We start from the raw sequence: 19,606 nt of genomic DNA on the forward strand, positions 1-19,606 counted from the left end.
AGCTACAAAATACCCCCTAATGTTTGTGAGCAGTAATTATGCTCTTAGCAGAGCTGCCTATCCAGGCATTGAGCAGCTACGGGTCAGGGATGCCAAAAACTCTGGCTTCGTCTTGGGCCTCAAAGAGGCCTGCTTTAGAGTTCACAAGATGAGTCCAAAATGCAAGATTTAAATGGCAAGTCAGAAGATTAACAGTAGAGAAGCCATAAAGCACTGAATAATTAACAAAAAATATTACAGACAACGGGGTGCTTATGGAGGTCAGAGCAGAGAGCCCAAACTTCAGCCAGGAGTTGTCAAAAGTATGAGGGACTTTAACTGGATCCTTGAAAGATGTGTAAGATCTGCCTTAGGCAAAGATGATGGGAAAACTATTCCCAAATAGGGGAACAAAAAGACAGAGGCGATCCTTAAAAAGTGAATCCTGGGGCAAAGGGCCTATGAGGCTAGGGGACAGCAACAGAACACAGAAGGCCTTAAACACCAAGCTGAGAGATGATAGGAAAGAAGATAAAATACTACACTAGAGAGTTTTATTGAAGATTACGACATTCTTTTTTTTATCTTTTACTCCAACAAATATAAAGTTAGCACCAACCACTAGATGGATGCATTCTTGGTGATCAATAATTTAAATGGTGAAGATGCTATCAGGTCCAATGGTGGGAGAAAGAGACAGGCAGTAAACAGAACCACTACCTACTGTGCTAAATGTTCAAACAGGAGCAGGAACAGGTGACACAGGAGTCTCTGGGGCCTGAAGGGAGTCTTAAAGGAGGAGTAAGAGTCACCCACAGGAGGAGGAACAGGCGTGGGGCTGATCAAGAAGGGCCTTCTACACACACATCACTAAGGGGTTACGAAGTACAGGTGAGACTGGAATCCTAGCTCTGTCACTTCTTCCCAGCTCTGGGGCCTTGGGAAAGCTAGTCATTTCTCTAAGTCAGTGTCCTCAGCTACAAAACAAGGAACATAGTAACACTTTTACTTTAGGGTAGATGTGAGGATGACAGAGCACAATGCATGTTGACCTCTTACTGAGCACAGTGCCTGCTATATAATGAGAACTTGGAGGAATTATTTATGTTTAGCCTGATGAGGAGCCACTGTAGAGAACTGAACAGGAAAGCACATTCGTATTTTACAAAAATCATTATAACCTCAATGTGGAAACAGATTGGCAGGGTTTTGCTACTGTATCCCCTATGAAGGATTTCCTAACATTTGACCTTTTAGCATCCTATTCTTAACACTAACTGTAAATACTAATATCCAGTGATAGAAACTTTAGACAGTTAGTTACTAATTATACCTAATGCAATCTTTTATAACACCTAGTAATAGACTAAACTTGCAATATTTTCCTGACACCTTCCTCTACTTCTGGAGATGGCTCACACACCTGAACTGCTATAGAATTTATGGGTAATTTTATTGTTCTTTTTATAGATACTTTCTGTCTGTCCAACCAGAGTATAAACTGCTTCAGGGGATAATCTATTTCTTAGGATATTGCTCTTTACTCTTCTCAGATCTCAATAAATATTGGTTATTTTTGACAAGCACCTGATGACTCCATATATATATATATATATATATATATATATATATATATATATGGTTTTACTAAAGTTAAATGTAACCAGACATTAACTTTAAGAAGTAGAGAAGTTTCTGTTGCTCTCCTGGCTTTTACAAATCAGTGCCTCTTTATGAGTCTCTTTTTGGTAAAATGGGGATAGAAACACAAATCCAGGTCAACTAACTCACAGAGGGGTTCCAGGGCTTAAAAGAAATAATGTATTAAAAAGTATTTTTCTAACTCAAAAGTTTGCTAACATATGAGCATTTGTTGTTGGTGGTTGTGGTCTTAGAATATTGCATTAAAACCTTGGGCCTTATTTTGCAAATATTCTAAAGCATTCTTCCCAATGAAGTTTCTGGAATTCTCTGGCACCTCCCCAGAAGTAGGCTAGAATTTTACCCATCAATGCTCATGAATTTATATCCATACCCCTTTCCAAGTCCACAGCCTAATAGGGGGTGAGGAGCATTGGCTCACTAGAGAACACATTGTTGGCTTATGGGCTGGAATGATAATTAAGTATCTTTAGGCAAGAGATAACTATTCATTTGAAATATAGTCCCCAGTAGGAATATTTTAATTTTACGTGCAATATAATTAATGTGAATAAAAGGAGCTAAGAGGATATAAGGAACAAATTATTTTAATCTCTTAAAAGGAGAGGGAGGAATAACCTTTAACCCTAAATATGGCTTTAGTAATATAAGCCAAGTGATTTTCACTTTCACTTTCTGAAATTAAATGTTAATAAAAAATTTTGTAAGTTAGATCCTTAGACCTCATCAACCATCATGGAAGTAGATTCCTATTTATTAGTTTGAGGCTTTTGATTAAATATTGTGCCACTAGCTTATGGTATAAACTTGAAGCAGGCCCCAGAACCTTACTTCCTTCTAACTCTCAAATCGATTTCCTGTCTTAAAACAAGCTCAGTGTGAGGAACAAGTAACAGTTCATATTACAGCATGAAAACATGTTTTATAAAAAAGAATGATATCTTGAGAGTTTCTCCAACAACAAAAAAATCCAATCAATGTTACAAATAGGAAGAGAAATTGATTGAATATGCTGCTGGTGATGCTCCGCATTTATTCATCAAGAAGGAAAACAATGTAAGAATTTAAAAGCAGAATCAATGCATAGTCATCTCTCTCTCTGAACAAAGATCAATAGCCAAGACAGGACAATGAAATTGTTCAGGGTAATCAAACTAATAAACAGGCTGAGCTTCCAATAGTCATTGTACTTCAGTTGCGGAAGCTTAGAAACCGCTTCCTGATTGAAAGAATATTACAAATAGTTGTAGTACCCAGACTACTGAATGAAGAGTGCTAAAGGAGACTAAGGGTTACAGAGAGTATAACTTTTAAAAGGAAATTCTTTCTACTTTTCAATCTGGGTGCCAGTGATATGTCTCCTAAAGCAGGCCTAACCAGAGCTTCCCTACTCACTCCCCTCCAGCCAAGAGCCAGGGCAGTGGGCCTGGATCACCAGCCACTCGCTTCCTCCAGGGCCAGGGCTGCACCTGTGGGAGTCCTCTAAAACATTATATATGTGTCATACATATGCATCCTACTCGTGTTCAATGTATAAGGTCTACCGGAAAGTTCTGTCCGTTTCTATCACAACAAATTTCGACACGTAAGCACATGTTTATTTGGCGCATGTGTGCCTCTCTATTTTTATCACTTAATGTATACATACTGACATAGCAAATTAACTAAAACAAAGCTGATTCATGTTAGTCTTATATGTGAAGTGATAGTGTACCCATGGCTACTGATAAAGTTCATTTACGCCACTGTAATTTTTACAAATTTCAACAAGGAAGAAATGCTACAGAAGCATCTCTGTCACATCCACCATATTCCCTGGACTTAGCACCCTCTGACTATCACTTGTTTTTGTCCTTACAAAACTTTTTGAAGGGCAAAAAATTCAAAAATGAAGAAGATATCAAACAAGCACTGGTTCAACTTTTCGCATCAAAAGATAAAACATTTTTAAAAAATGGGATATACAAATTGCCCTCATGCTGGCAAGAAATCATTAATAATAATGGCAATCATATTATTTAATAAAGTTTATTGACGGCAAGACAAATTTATATTTTGTTTTATTCCAAAAACGGACAGAACTTTCCGGTAGACCTTATATGTCGATGCTACCACCATACACTTACTTCCCTAATAAATGTTAATACAATTCTTACTAGCTTTCTACCTTTATGCATTTTCTCAGATCGGGACCCTGCAAGTGCAACTATTTTCATAAGGGAGCCTGGGAAATCTATCAATTTTGAAATGGTGTCTTCAAAATTCTTCTAGGTAACAGAATAGGTACCTGCTGAGAAGAGAAGAGAAACAGAGGAGGCTGAAACCTGGTCAGCCCCCGCAAGGGACAAAGCTTTCACAGAAAGTTTCCTCAATAAATATTGCTTGTTATATTTTAGAAGCAATTTATATAGAATATATTTTAGTAAAGGAGCTTCTTTCTCAGACACATCTTTTATGAGTTTATAATTTACATCAAAATATAGACCTCAATGTTTAAAATACATTTTTCTGTAGACTTATCACCAATTATTTTTACTTATATGCCCTAATTACACTATAGTTTAAAACAATAATTTATATACTAAATACATTCCAGTATAAATAATCTAAAATTATTTAGTTCATGTGCTGTTAGGACTCTAATAAATTGAGACTTAGCATGCGCCCAACCGGGATCCACCCGGCATGCCCACCAGGGGGCGATGCTCTGCCCATCTGGGGCATTGCTCTGTCGCAACCAGAGCCATTCTAGCACCTGAGGCAGAGGCCATAGAGGCATCGTCAGCACCCGGGCCAACTTTGCTCCAATGGAGCCTTGGCTGCGGGAAGGGAAGAGAGAGAAGGAGAAGAGCCTGGAAGGAGAGGGGGAGGGTTGGAGAAGCAGATGGGCGCTTCTCCTGTGTGCCCTGGGCGGGAATCGAACCCAGGACTCCCGCATGCCAGGCCGACGCTCTACCACTGAGCCAACCGGCCAGGGCCCCTAGCATCAAGATTTAATATAAATGTCATAACAATACTTTTGAAAATGAAAATCTTCAGTGCTGGTGAGGATGAAGATTGACAGGAATGCCCATTAACTGAGAACAGAAGTATAACTTTTTTAGAAAGCAAAGATTTAATTGTAAGGATGTTTACTTCAGTAGTTTTTTGTTTGTTTGTTTGTTGTATTTTTCTGAAGCTGGAAACAGGGAGAGACAATCAGACAGACTCCCGCATGCGCCTGACCGGGATCCACCCGGCATGCCCACCAGGGGGCGATGCTCTGACCCTCTGGGGCGTTGCTCTGCCGCGACCAGAGCCACTCTAGCGCCTGGGGCAGAGGCCAAGGAGCCATCCCCAGCGCTCGGGCCATCTTTGCTCCAATGGAGCCTTGGCTGCGGGAGGGGAAGAGAGAGACAGAGAGGAAGGAGGAAGGGGAGTGGAGAAGCAAATGGGCGCTTCTCCTATGTGCCCTGGCCAGGAATCGAACCCGGGTTCCCCACACGCCAGGCTGACGCTCTACCGCTGAGCCAACTGGCCAGGGCTACTTTAGTAGTTTTTATAACAATCAAAACTGAAACACAGTAAGCAATCAGTAATAGCAGCAGTTAAATTACGTTGTATCCATATGAGAGGAAGACAGAGCCTTATACACTTGGGATAGAAAAACAGAACTTAATAGAACATAAGAGAATTTTAAAAATTAAGGGAATATGGGGAAATGCTCATGCTCTATATATAACATTAAGTGGAGGAAAAAAGCAGGACACAATCTTCTAGGTATTGTAAGAGTTAATATTTGTAAATCTATGTACTTCATACTGAATATATTTTATACAAGTCTTTAATAAATTAATACCAAAATGTTACTAGGGGATATCTCCAAGAAGTAAAATTAAGAATTACTGTAATTTTTTTCTTATACTTTACTGGATTTTTTTTCAATGAACATTTATCACTTTTAAAGTTCATACAGGCATACCTCATTGTATTGTGTGACTTATTATATACTTCACAGATATTGTCTCTCCCCCCCACCCTTTATTTTACAAAGTGAAGGCAAGATGCTCCGCTAGCAAAAAATTGAGACTTGCTTTATTGTGATGCTTTACCAGGGAGGTCTAGAACCAAACCCACACTATCTCCGAGGTTTGCTTGTATAAAATAATCATTGTTTGAAATACAAAGCATCTGAGCGAAGATCAGGGCACCCTGGATCCTGAAGTCCCTGAAAGGCCATAGGGAGTTGCTAAATTGAAGTCGCTTATCCTGCATACCAATAGAAACAACGGAAAGAACCGGTTACAAGGGCTTTGAGACATTCTTGAAAAAGATCCACCATCCAAATACAGGGAACCTCATTATATATGAAAGAAAGTTAAAATGTGTCATTTTTACCCTTTTGAAATTTAACAATAGAGTCTTTTATTCAAACTCCCTCAAAAGGTGAGTTTGGGTTCCATTTGTACATTAGAAACTAATGCCACAGGAATTATTTTGAAATAGAATTAAGAACACACCCTATGATAGCCACAGAGCTCGACTGTGCTGGATAAGACCTGTGCATTTCTTCATCAGAGAGAGTGTGCATGTCATTTTGTATGGCTCTGCTTTATGTATTTAATGTGGGGGCTCTGGACTTTGTTCTGTTGAGAGAGGCCTTATTTGGGCCCAAGGGTGTTCCACCTTAACCTAGTCCCTATAAGTTCCCAGAGCGGTTATGAGAGGTAAATTCTCCACAGAGCTCATAGGGACATACTCCTGCCCGGTGCTGGTGCTCAGAGTTCCTCTGGGTGTCCTGGAGTCTGCTGACCATGCCTCTGCTCTCCACTGCACCCGGCTGTGCCCTGAGGCCTCTGTACATAACACACAGGGAACTAGCTGCAGGCCCAGCCTCCTCGCTCACTTTCCCTTGGCACAGTTAACCCACAAATCAGGCTTGTTGAAACAATACCAGTTCCTCTTTCTAGTTCTCCTTTTATAATCGGTAAATCCACACCAAAGCCACCTCTGGCCACTGCTGACTCATGATGTCTTTGTTTCCCTCTCCCCGCCTTAGTCCCACTCTCGGTCTCAGATCAAAACATTTGCTCACAGTCATTCAAAAATGGACTCCCCTGTTTTCGACTTGCAGAATGTTCCCTGAATTTGTCTCCCCTTCTCAAATGCATGCCAGAAAGATGTCACAAACAGTGTCTCAGCCATCCTTGATTCGATCCCATGTCACACCTCTGGAGTATGGTTTTTCTAAGAGCCTGGATTTCCTCCCATCTGCCCACCGTCTTTCACCCTCACCTCCACACCCTAAAATGCAGCTGCACACCAGGTTGTGAGGTAGAACAGAGCTCTCGTTCGCATTCCAAATATTAACATTCCTTCAACACAACCATCAGCACGTCCATAGCTCAGCCACATTCGCAGAGGGAGGAGGATACTTAAAATACAACACTGGGGGAACTTCCTTCGGGCACTGAGGTGGCTATGTGTGTGCTTGTGTGCTATTTAAATCCACACACTAACAACCAAAGTTGCAACATCTACAGCAGACATATATTAATATAGAGGCTCAAGGTTTAGGTGTTTCACATTAGTTTTATTTGTTTTAGTTTTGTTTTATTTTCTGTTTTGGGCTCGACACAATTAAATCATTGTCCTAGCAAGTGACTCTTGGCCTGACCTGTGGTGGCGCAGTGGATATAAGCGTCGACCTAGAAATGCTGAGGTTGCCAGTTCAAAACCCTGGGCTTGCCTGGTCAAGGCACATATGGGAGTTGATGCTTCCAGCTCCTCCCCCCTTCTCTATGTCTCTCCTCTCTCTCTCTCTGTCTCTCCCTCTCCTCTCTAAAATGAATAAATAAATAAAAAAACTAAGCAAGTGACTCTTATAGTTTCCAAAAGCTGCCTGGCCAACTAACTTAATTTAGACAATGCCATTTTACAAAATAGTAAATAACTGTCTTCTAAATATGAACAGCCAAAAAAACAAAAAACAGCTACAAAGCAAATGTTACTGGAATCCAAAAATAGGGCTAAGTACTAGATAACTAGGACAACAAATCAGGCTGATACAGGTCCTTCTCACCCTCCAAAATGCTAGTTGTAAAGCCAGGAGCCAGGGCCAGGGTCACCATCACAGCAGCCCGGCCCTTGCAGGTTCGCATTGGATTCGGACAGTCGGTAAAGAAACCATGGAGCCAAAAACTGGTGGGCCATAGCCTTTAATCCTACCTTGCACCTGGCGGGCAAGTAAAAATACACACTGGGCTCCAAAACCCAGTCACATTCAGTGCTCACAAAGCTACTGATTTATCCGAGTTTCCTAGAATCAAAGGTTTCTAGCTCACCAGACTTATTCTCCTCAGTTCCCCATCTCCTTCCTTATCCCAGATACAAACTCTGTACAAACTGGCATCTCACTCAGCACTCCGCCATCTTGGCTGCTTTTCCTGGCCTCCTCCACGTGGCCTCCTCCCGCTGCTGGCTCTATTCTCTCTGCTCTCTCATGCTAACCTCAGGAACCAAGTGGCAAGTTCCCATTCTACCCCTATTTTATAGTGTAGCTTCACAACCTCTAATCCAATATACAAAATAGGGAAGTCTCTAATACAAAGTCACTTCTCTGAGGCATGATTGGATTGTACCACCCCTCATCAAAAAGGGTGGGAAAGGCTTAATCCCAAAACCAAGCCTCATGCTACAATTCTCAACACACATTAATATCACCTGGGCAACGGCCTCTTTAACAAAGTGAGCATAATACATTTTATCTGCCCAACACTAGTAAAATACAAAATAGCCACAGACAGCTAATGTTAATTAACCACTGAGGAATTTTACTCAAATGGAATGTTCCTGATGGAGACATTAAGGTGTTTTCATTGACACACACACACACATAATTCAAACCAATGTGTCTGTTTGCGTCTCCCAGGAATCCCAAATGCTGTGCCCTGGGATGTGGCACGTTAGTTTTGCTCTGAGGAAAAATATTTTACCTGAAGTTAGTATTAGGGAATGATTTTGTCCTCGATTTCTGGATTAAGGAGAAATTATTGAGCAACAGAGGTTCTTAAATCCAAAGCCTGAGATTTCCCTCTGCCCAAAACATAATCAGAACCATAAGTGAAATGTTGGATGACACCTAAAATTGGTCTCTTCTGCAAAATAATTTTATAACTCCCATTTCCTCAGGATGGTCTCATATTTAAAATAAACTAAGCTTATTCAGACTCCCTTCATGTACAAACACAAGAGTGTTTTCTTGATTCTGAAAGGTCTTGCCCTGGCCGGTTGGCTCAGCGGTAGAGCATCGGCCTGGCGTGCGGGGGACCAGGGTTCGATTCCTGGCCAGGGCACAAAGGAGAAGCGCCCATTTGCTTCTCCACCCCTCCCCCTCCTTCCTCTCTGTCTCTCTCTTCCCCTCCCGCAGCCAAGGCTCCATTGGAGCAAAGATGGCCCGGGCGCTGGGGATGGCTCCTTGGCCTCTGCCCCAGGCGCTAGAGTGGCTCTGGTCGCAGCATAGCAACGCCCTGGAGGGGCAGAGCATCGCCCCCTGGTGGGCAGAGCATCACCCCTGGTGGGCGAGCCGGGTGGATCCCAGTCGGGCGCATGCGGGAGTCTGTCTGACTGTCTCTCCCCGTTTCCAGCTTCAGAAAAATACAAAAAAGAAAAAGAAAGGTCTGAATAGGTTTGGCTCTGGATTTCTAAGCAAGGAACCGTGTTAACTTTTAAGGATTCTAAGCAATAATTTTTGTTATTATTACATAAAACTGAGCAGAGTTGTGGGATTATATGTCATAAATCTATATGCACATCAGATGCGATTAACTTAATAAGTTCCTGCTCCTCAAATTATGTGACTAAAAATAATTACTACCTGAAGTCAGCTAAGTGCCATAATTTCATGAAATGACAGAGCAGGGAAATTTACTTCTCCTACTCTTACCTTCCACATGGAGAATAATCATGCTTCCATGGACAGCCACCAGTAACTAGCAAGACCAGGGAGAAATTCTTATCACCCAGCCCAGCAAATTGCTGTATTCATCAAAGCGTTCCTATTGAGAAGGAAAAATGGCGGTGCTGGAGAACAAGATAGAGATACTGTTAGAAAAGGTAAAAACTCTTCACCCCTTGTTCCTACACCGGCAATTCCTGGAAGATCACCTTGTTCTTTGATCTCCCGAGTCTCGTTTCACTTTTCTAACATTAAAGAGTTTAGGCACATTCTTTCTTATTTTGGGATTTGTATGCAGTGAATCAACACTGATTCTACTCTTTTTGTTTCTTTTTAGTTTATATAATAAAATAACATGTGCTTGTTGCAAAATTTTTTAAAAGCCCAGACATGACTTTATAAGGTAAAAAGGAAAAGCACCCTCTTCTCTTCGTCTTGTCCCCACTTCCTTCAGGCAGCGTGGAGACAATGGAGTACACACACGCCGCTATGCAGGTGTATTTGTATACCATAAATCTCTTGCAGTTTCCTTTGTTCACTTACTATATCTTGATTTTTCCCAAGACAATGCACCGAAGCAGCTAACAGACACCTTTACATTACTGCACTTCTCCTTTTCCCTACAGTGAGATTGTGAAATCAAGATTTACCGAGTATCAAAACAAGTAAAACAAAGAAACCTGTCACCCTAATACTAACTATATCTTTGGTTGTGTTAGTTTTCACACTTGCCTTTGACCTAAAATATGGTGAAAATAAATAGGTAAACACACCAGTGCACTGCATTAATATCTATGCACTTTAAATATATTGAATATCTTACATAGATAAATGTTACCATGTGTAATGTATGTATATTGGAATGAAGTTAATTTTTAAAGACAAGAAGCAAAGGATGGCATCTGTGTAGGAGGGGAGGCTTTAATGGGTCCTAAATAGGGAGGGACACCATATGGAAATTTCCTGGGCTTTGGAAGCCAGAAACATGGGGTCAAATCGAACTTCACCTCTTACTAACTGGTTTGTGTAAGTTCCTTAACCCTTCTTCCCTTCTGAGCTTCCTTTTCCATCATCCACAAAGTGGGGGAAAGACTCATCTTACAGTGATTTAGAAATTGTTTATGAAGATGTCTTGAACACAGTAAGTGCTCAAAAAGTGCCTATTACTGTTAATAATCCAGAAACTATGATAGATAGTGATCCAATACCTTATCCCTGCAAACCTTTCCCTTTAGTTTACCTTTGTTTCAGTTTGCCCTCATGTTTGTATATGTACCTTATTTCTATTGACACAAAGTGTCTTAGAAATTAGTTACTGTAAATAGTCCTAGTAGCTTTATTGAAATAGGATTCTTTCTCCTCCTTCTCCCCAGCGTCATTAGCAATGCCCCAGCCTCCTGCTTGCTATGCAATCCTAAATTTTACTTAGAATTTGTGATAAACACAAACCATCTGATTGCCACTAAATAACTGAAAATATCTTCCATTCTCCTGATGACCAGCAGCTTAAAGTGTCAAAAGCCAACCTGCCCTATGGTGAGGCTTCCTATCCTCTCCTTTTACTTAACAAGGCCATCAATGATGCATACCCCTGGCTGGCTAGTGGCCAAGTCTCGGGAAAGGGATGCTCTGCAGGCACAAGGGATCTTCCAAATACACCTCTGCTAATATCACATGTTGTTGGTCAACTGTTTGTCCACCCACCCTTTTCAAGCATCTATCATGAGATGTAGATTAGATCTAGGTTAGATTTCCACAAAATCCTAAACTTCTACAACAGTTAGGGGAAAACTTGGCCACTATACTATCCAACTATCTTTTACAGGAGACAAAACTGAGGCTCAGGCACATGAGACAGGTCCATGGGCAAACAATTGCATAACAATTGCATATTTCGACAGTAGTTGGGATGAGGACCTCAACTCTAGTTTTTGGTTCTTTTCCTCTAACAGGCAAGGTTTTATCTATTCCAGTAGCTCTGTAAGGTGTTTATTAAATATTTTTGGATGAAAAGAAATGTTTGTGGTTGCCAGTGTGTGTGGGAGAGGCAAAATGCACGGTGTACCCGCCTAAGGGCCATTAATCCACCTGTCTGCACGGGGAATAGGATAAGGAGAAGAAAGCTGCGTTTGAAATGTTTCACCATCCTACTTAAATTTGCAGGGGGCTGTGTAGGGAATAAATAGGATCCAGAAAGGCTGGTAACCCCCATTATTACTACCTCAGAAGGGCTTTAAGACATGTTAGACCAAGCTGAATGAGCATAAAGCAGGGAATTTCTCCTAGGATGGAATCAGGCAGGAGAAGAGGGTTTTTGTTGTTGTTGTTTGCTTGTTTGTATTAATTCACCTGGAGAAAAAGACGTTGTCAATGTCCTCTCAATACACAAGTGGCCACGTCTTTGTCACCGGGGCTGTCTGGGATTCCTACCTCCTCCTTTCTCCCGAGGATGTTCATGGCAAGGGCGCGAGTGGGCCTGGGCCGAGAAGGACCTGGACATTGGGGCCCCTCCCGCACCTCCCACCCACGCGCCCCCCTCCCCGGCTGCTCAGGCTCCCGCGGGCAGCGCCTTTGTTTTCCCGACTCGAGTTACGTTTGCGGAAGTGCTGCCCGAGCCGAGCGCGCCGGGGGTGCGGGCTGCAGCCTCCCCAGCACCCCGTAAAGATGACAGCCAACACCGAAGCCGAGGGGAGGGAGGAGGGAGCGGCGGGCCGGTGGGGCCGGGAGCCGGACACCCGCACACGCCCGGCCTCGCGGGCCCTCCTCGGCCGCCCCCTCCCCTGACAGCCAGTGTGCGCCACGCGGGGAGGGAGCGCCGGGTCCGGCCGCCCGGCTGGTCCCCCGCGGCGGCGGCCAGGGCGGGGCTGCCCAGCTCGGTCGGTCCCCGCGCGCGGGCCCGGGCTCACCTGCTGCGGGCGGCGGCGGCGCTCAGCTGCGCGCGGCGCGGGGAGCCGTCTCCCCCCGGCGCGGGGCGGCGGGCAGGGGCGCCGGGGCGCAGGCCGGCGGGGCGGCGCGCTCCATCTCCGGCGGGTCGCGGGCTGCGGGGGCTGCGGCGGGCGCGGCAGAGGGACGCGGGCCGGGCGGGGCGGCCGGGAGCGGCGAGCCTCGCGCACGCACCGGGGCGACCTTCTCCGCGGCTCCCCTCCTCCTCTGGCCCGGCCTCCGCCGCTCGCTCCCGGCGGCCCGTCTCCGGGCAGCGCTCCGCGGCCCCGCCGCCAGGTGCAGCGCTCCGCCTCCTGCGGCGGCGGCGGATGCGTCGGCGGCCGCTCCCCCCGGCCTCCCGCCCGCCCGGCGGCCCCCGGGGACCTCGCGGCCCAGCCCCGCTGGGGGTGCGCTCCGACACGGGGGAGACGGACCGCCACGCGCGCCCTCACCCCGGCTCCCAGCTCAGATCGCGCTCCCGGGGAGACGGAGCAGGCCTCGCTCCGGGGGCGGGGCGGGGCCGGTGGGGGCGGCGGGGCGCAGAGGGCCGCCTGGCTGGGAATTGTCATAATAATTGTAGCCGACGTTTATAGAGCGCTTATTTATTCCAGGAGCAATGCTAACGCTATTAATGCGTTATCTCGGGGTCTCTAGTACCGGCCATGGCAGACTGTCCTCAACTGACCCAGCGAGAGGACCTGGGCGGGACGGGAGGCTCGCAGCCGGGTTTCAGGACCCGCTGGGAACGCGACACGCGGAGGCTGCGACACCCTTTCTATGATATTTGGGAAGGTGTTACCGGGCCTGCCTGCCTGGCGCCTTGCTGAGGAGGTAATTGTGTGTGTTCCACTAAGAACGTAATTAAAGTTGTACTTCTGGTTAGACACGAAGTGAGGATGGGAAGGGTGGTTGTAAAAGGTATGGTTCCTTCAGCAGGCATTTCTGCGTGTCTGTGATGGGCTCCGGGAATACCACATCCTGATCGCAGAGAGCTTATGGTCTTGTTCTGGCAACAACAGCGATAATAATGGCAGCTAACATTTATGAACATTTGTATATGAAGTACTGCTCAAGGTTTACCATAACCCCAAAAGTATAGGGAATACTATTCCCATTTTACAACTGAGAAAACCCAGGCTGACATATAATGAGACCTATCCAAAATTACTAAATCATGAAAGGGAAATAAGTCTTTTATTTCCAGGGTTTACGTTTTTAACGACGAAATCATACTAATGAGAATTGTATAGGTCCTGAAACTTTAGGATTTGAGGTCCGTCTTTAGAAAGAATAGATCGAAATTGCAAATTCTCACCGGCCCCCTGGAGCCTAGAAACGGTCCCTGAAACTTAAGCAACATTAGTCTTGTGATAAATCCACTTGCAATACAGTTTAAGACAAAACCAGTAAAGGTAGTGAGAACGAACTAAGGTGGTTGTTGAACTCCAAAAATGACTGATTTTCATCCGGGTGGCCTTGAGACAGCTTCCCACCGCAGGATTTGAAACTGCACCGCTTATAAAGACCCACTGGTAGCTGTCATAATAGAATAATCATTCTTCATATCTGTCCAGACATTAGAGAAGCAATTTTTTAAAAGGAAGAAAGAAATGGCCTGACCTGTAGTGGCGCAGTGGGTAAAGCGTCGACCTGGAAATGCTGAGGTCGCCGGTTCGAAACCCTGGGCTTGCCTGGTCAAGGCACATATGGGAGTTGATGCTTCCAGCTCCTCCTCCCTGTCTCTCTCTCTCTCTCTCTCTCTCTCTCTCTCCTCTCTAAAATGAATAAATAAAATAAAATAATTTTTAAAAAAAAAAGGAAGAAAGAAATGGAAGGAAGGAAGGATGGATGGATGGAAGGAAAAAGAAAGAAAGAAAGAAAGAAAGAAAGAAAGAAAGAAAGAAAGAAAGAAAGAAAGAAAGAAAGAAAGAAAAGAGAGAAAAGAAAAGAAAAAAGAAAAGGAAGAAAGTAAACAGACTCCAGGTCTAACATAGTTCCCCTCTGTTCTGCCTGTGGAACGGGTGAGGGAGGAGAGTGGGAAGGATTTGAGAGACAAAGGTAGTTCTTGACTTACAGCTGCTCAGAGGGAGTTCCATGTTGAGAAGTGAAGCCAGATCTTCCTACTTTGCAGCTGGTGATTCTGTTTCAAATCTGACAGGATAATCTCAAGGGTCCACATAACAGAATTTTTAGTGACCTGGTTAGGTCATGAATTTTTCCCTGGCAGCCTCTTTCTTTTCCAGTAGAACTAAGGAGAAGATGCAGACTTAGCTAAAGAAAAAGTCATCTTCCTCTCCTCCGGAATCTCCCCGCCCACTGGGAGGTAACTAGTGGGTGTGGTGTGGAAATTAGCTCCCAGTTATACCGCCAGGCCAGGCCAGGCCGGCTGTCCCAGAGGTCACTGACTGAAAGGCACAAAAACAAAAATACGATGTTGAAATCACATGGCTTATTGAATCCATTTAAAATGCAGAATAAGAAACTAGGGAGAAGAAAGAGAGAGAGTAGATGAACACACTTAGGACAGCTAGGTACAGCAGGTGGTATATTTTATGAAATATGCATAGAACCTCTGCATGTCTCTCTCCCTCTTTACCTTCTCCCTCTCCTCCTCCCTCTCTCTCTTTCTCTCTGAATTGCATCAGGCTCACCTGTGCTGGTGGTGTGGTTATAAGGACAAGAGCTGAGGTTGAATGAGGGGATTTGGCAGACAGGGGGTGCCTGATGCCAGAGTCAACCCTTGCTTTCTCTACTGATAGGAGCAAGTCCAGTATGCTTGACCACAGTTCTAGCTGATCAGTTAGCCTTTTGAGTATCACTTGTGTTTCTCAGCATGGTACCAGTGACTGTTCATTGTAAGCCTTCCTGAATATTGAGTGCTGGATATGCTTCCTGAATATGTACTGTATCAAGAATATTGGTGCCTGTTTGAGCCTTCCAACCTTACTTTTTATGTTCAGTTTATCTCACAAACTACTTGCTTCTACTTTCATTTAATTTCTCCTCCTTACTTTTGTTTTTCTTATCCCCTTTGGCAGAATTGATTATTCTTAAAGAACAAAGCAAACACATTACTGTAAGTCAGCGGTTCTCAACCTGTGGGTCGAGACCCCAGTGGGGTCGCCTAAAGCCATCGGAAAATACATAATGCATATCAGGTATTTACATTCTGAATCATAACTGTAGCAAAATTACAGTTATGAAGTAGCCACCAAAATTATTTTTTGGTTTGGGGTCACCACAACATGAGGAACTGTATTGCGGGGTCACGGCATTAGAAAGGTTGAGAACCACTGCTGTAAGTAGTAATAAGAACAACAACAGCTAATACAGGTATTGATCGACTTATGACCTATGCAACTTATGACCATTTGACTTTACGACCACAATCGCTAGCCACAGCCACGACTGCTCTGCGTCTGGCAGCGCAAGCATTGCCCAGCTGGGTGTACAACAGTGCTGGCCAATAAAATGTTTCGTACATGTTTATATATTTTGATATGTTTTGCAATTGGGAAAATGTTTCCTATGGTATTTTTTACACCTGTATTTTGTATTTTTGTATGCACCTGTATTTTGTAATTTTGTATGTTTTGAGCAAATATTAAACCAGTTGTACTGGTTTATACAGAGTCAACCCTTGCTTTCTCTACTGATAGACAGGAGCAAGTCCAGTATGCTTGACCACAGTTCTAGCTGATCAGTTAGCCTTTTGAGTATCACTTGTGTTTCTCAGCATGGTACCAGTGACTGTTCATTGTAAGCCTTCCTGAATATTGAGTGCTGGATATGCTTCCTGAATATGTACTGTATCAAGAATATTGGTGCCTGTTTGAGCCTTCCAACCTTACTTTTTATGTTCAGTTTATCTCACAAACTACTTGCTTCTACTTTCATTTAATTTCTCCACACCATTTTGTTTCCTATTTTTATATTCGTCAGGTTAAGTAAAACATGTGTTTTACTTAAACCTGACGAATATAAAAATAGGAAACAAAATGGTGTGGAGATGATACAAATGGCATAAAATGAACAAAAAAATTATGATATATAACAATAATGAAAGAAAATTATGATAAAATATGACTTAAAGATTTTTATAACATCATTTCACAGTACTGTACATATAGCCTACTCAACTTACGACCAAATCGTGTTACGACCAGTCTGTTGGAACCAATCGTGGTCGTAAGTCGAACACTAGCTGTACTTATATAGATAGATCTTACCCTGTTCAAAGCACTTTCCATTTCTGTATTCATTTAATTCTCACAACAATTACATACAGATACGTACTGTTATCCCATTTTACAAATGAGGAAACTAATTCATGTAAACGTGAGTGCAACTTCTAAGGTCACACTACTAGTAAGTGTGACTTCTGCATTCAGACCCGACTGGTTTAGCTTCAGGGCCCTGGCTCTTCACCATCCTGTTTCTGCTTGCTCACGTAAATGCCTGTAAACATGTACATTCACATATGAAAGGGTAGGGGTTTTATTTTTGTGTGCAAACATCATTCACTTTTCTCTCTCTGTCCATCAGCAACACTGGACACTATTGACGGTTCCTTCTCCCTCGAAACACTCTCTTCCTCTGACTTGTATGACCCACAAGTCTTGGATTTGGCTCTTTCCCTCTGGCCACTCCCCTTTGTGTGCTCCACTTGGGTTTTGTTCTAGGCCTTTCTTATTATTCTTTTTCTTTTATCCAAAGCGTGTCTTTTGGGATGGTTCCTCACTATCCTGATTCAGGGTGTTGTTAGTGCTGTTTCCTTCTGAAGGAGCACCCTTCTGTCAGCCTCGCTTTTCCTCCTGTAGGTGAAGGCAGTTGTCACTGTAGACAGTGGAGCAGCCAACGCACAAAAGTACCATTTGTACCATGGCTAAAGATGGTGGTGATTCTCTAGCATCCTGGGCACTCACATCCATGAAGTAGGAATTGGGCTCTGCACCGAGCCCTTCTCTCGTTTCCTCTTCTCCTGTCCGGGGGGAGGAGGGGAGATGAAAGAGATCCCTAGCCAGAGGCTGATTAGGGTCGGTTGTGGCCCCAGGTGCAGAAGAAAATATTAGGCCCCTTAAAGAAAAGAGAAAGACAGGGAAAATAAAAATACACGTTAACCATGTTTTTAAATAATGTTATGTACTATTAATGTTAAAATTGCACATGTGAAACCAAACTTGGTGTCATTAGAAAAAAAAGTGTATAATTGGGGTTTTGTGGGGCCCTTCAGAAGTCGGGGCCCAGGGGCGCGCCTGGTGCACCCACCGTTAAATCTGCCTCTGTCTCTAGCAAGAAGCGTGGAAGGGTCATCATCACCGAGAAGGCTCTAGGCCAGGGGTCCCCAAACTTTTTACACAGGGGGCCAGTTCACTGTCTCTCAGACCGTTGGAGGGCCGGACTATAAAAAAAAAAAACTATGAACAAATCCCTATGCACACTGCACATATCTTATTTTAAAGTAAAAAAACAAAACGGGAACAAATAGAATATTTAAAATAAAGAACAAGTAAATTTAAATCACAAACTGACCAGTATTTCAATGGGAACTATGCTCCTCTCACTGACCACCAATGAAAGAGGTGCCCCTTCCGGAAGTGCAGCAGGGGCGGATAAATGGCCTCAGGGGGCCGCATGCGGCCCGCGGGCCCATAGTTTGGGGACCCCTGCTCTAGGCCTTTCTCTGACTCTATTTTTTCAGTGTTTATTTTCACTCACTCCCTTGGCTTCAGTCACGGAATACTTGAGGATGCCCTGATCCCCCTCTCTGAGGCAGCTTCTCCCCTGAGGGCAGATCCGTATGGCCGGTTGTCAGGTAAGTTGAAGCATAATCACTCCAACCTGAGTCCCACATGAATGCTTCACGGTCTCCTGCCCTCCCCTACTCACTCTCATTTCTGGGTTCCTGAGCTCTCACCCACCCAGCTGTACAAGGTCCCTATACTGGATACTCCCTTCACCTTCACTCCTATGCCCAGTACATTAGATTCTTATTGCTGCTACACCAAGTTGCCACAAACTGAGTGGATGAAAACAACACAGATTTATCTTACAAGTCTAGAAATCTGAAGTCCAAAATGGGTTTTACTGGGATAAGAGCATGGTATCTAAAGGACTGCCTTTTGTCTGCAGGAGGAGAACTCATTTCCTTGATTTGACATCACTGAGCGCCTGGCCCCTTCCTCCATCTTCATAGCACATGCTCCACCCTCTCTTAGTCATCACAATGCCTTTCTGCCTCTGACTTTCCTGCCTCCCTAATATAAGGAGCCTTGTGATTATTACTACACTGGGCTCACCCAGATAATCTGAAATAATCACCTCCTTTCAAGAGCCTTCACTTAATAAAAAATTAAGTATTTTTACCATGTAAGGTGATATATGTATAGGTCCCTAGGATTAAAACGTGGGCAGCTCGAGGAGGCAGTGATTTTGCCTACAACACCCCATCAATCACCAAGCCCTCTGGAGTCCATCTTTCAAAATGTCTCTGGACTTGGTCTTATTCTCTGTATTCCTGTGCTATGCTAATCCGTGAGACTCTCTCCCCTCCGCCTGATGACAGCCTTTCTCTGGCCTCTCCGCCTCAATGTGTTCTCTCATCCAGTCGATTCTCCCTGTTACAATGAGAGTGATCCTCAAAAACATTTGATTGTGTAATTTCTTTGCAGTCCCACGTTTGCACAAGGCCACGGGGGTACCATTCACATTGTATTGTACCTCCTGCGTATGCTGCTGGCAGACCCATCCAAGGCCCCCTTTACTGTAACAAAGAGATTCAAAAGTCTAGTAGTTAAATAGGATTAAAAATGTTTTCTTGTCTAACACTCTCAAGTAAGCAGGTCCAGTCTGATAGTGTGGGTGTGGCCCCACCATCCACACAACACACGATCCCTGCCTAGTCCAGGGTGAGTGCTTCAACTTGCACCACAATGGGAGAAGGACTGTAATGAGCTTAGTCATGGCCCTGGTCGCTGGCACAGTGGATAGAGTGTTGGCTTGGCATATGGATGTCCTGGGTTTGATTCTGGGTCAGGACACACAGGAGAAGTGATCATCTGCTTCTCTCCTCTTCCCTCTTCCCCTTCTCTCCCTTTTCTCCTCTTG

The 19,606-nt window shown here is 44.1% G+C and overlaps 2 protein-coding genes across 5 annotated transcripts in view; one reads left to right on the forward strand and one right to left on the reverse strand.

Annotated features, from left to right (window-relative positions):
- The window catches only part of MFSD6 (major facilitator superfamily domain containing 6), a 92,341-nt gene extending 77,570 nt beyond the window's left edge, over window positions 1–14,771 (reverse strand). The window contains exons 1-2 of one of the 4 annotated variants that reach the window (XM_066233132.1): window positions 12,484–12,898; window positions 9,566–9,702 (exon numbers count right to left, since the gene is read on the reverse strand). The gene's annotated coding sequence lies outside the window, so the exon portion shown is untranslated. Of the gene's footprint in view, window positions 1–9,565; window positions 9,703–12,483; window positions 12,954–14,573 lie in introns of those variants that run through there. The other 3 variants (XM_066233133.1, XM_066233131.1, XM_066233135.1) reach the window with 3 other exon arrangements.
- Window positions 1–19,606, forward strand: part of NEMP2 (nuclear envelope integral membrane protein 2) — a 214,472-nt gene that overhangs the window by 110,630 nt on the left and 84,236 nt on the right. The gene's annotated exons all lie outside the window — the stretch shown is intronic.

This window comes from Saccopteryx bilineata, chromosome 5 (assembly GCF_036850765.1).
Source record: "Saccopteryx bilineata isolate mSacBil1 chromosome 5, mSacBil1_pri_phased_curated, whole genome shotgun sequence".
NCBI classification, from domain to species: domain Eukaryota; kingdom Metazoa; phylum Chordata; class Mammalia; order Chiroptera; family Emballonuridae; genus Saccopteryx; species Saccopteryx bilineata.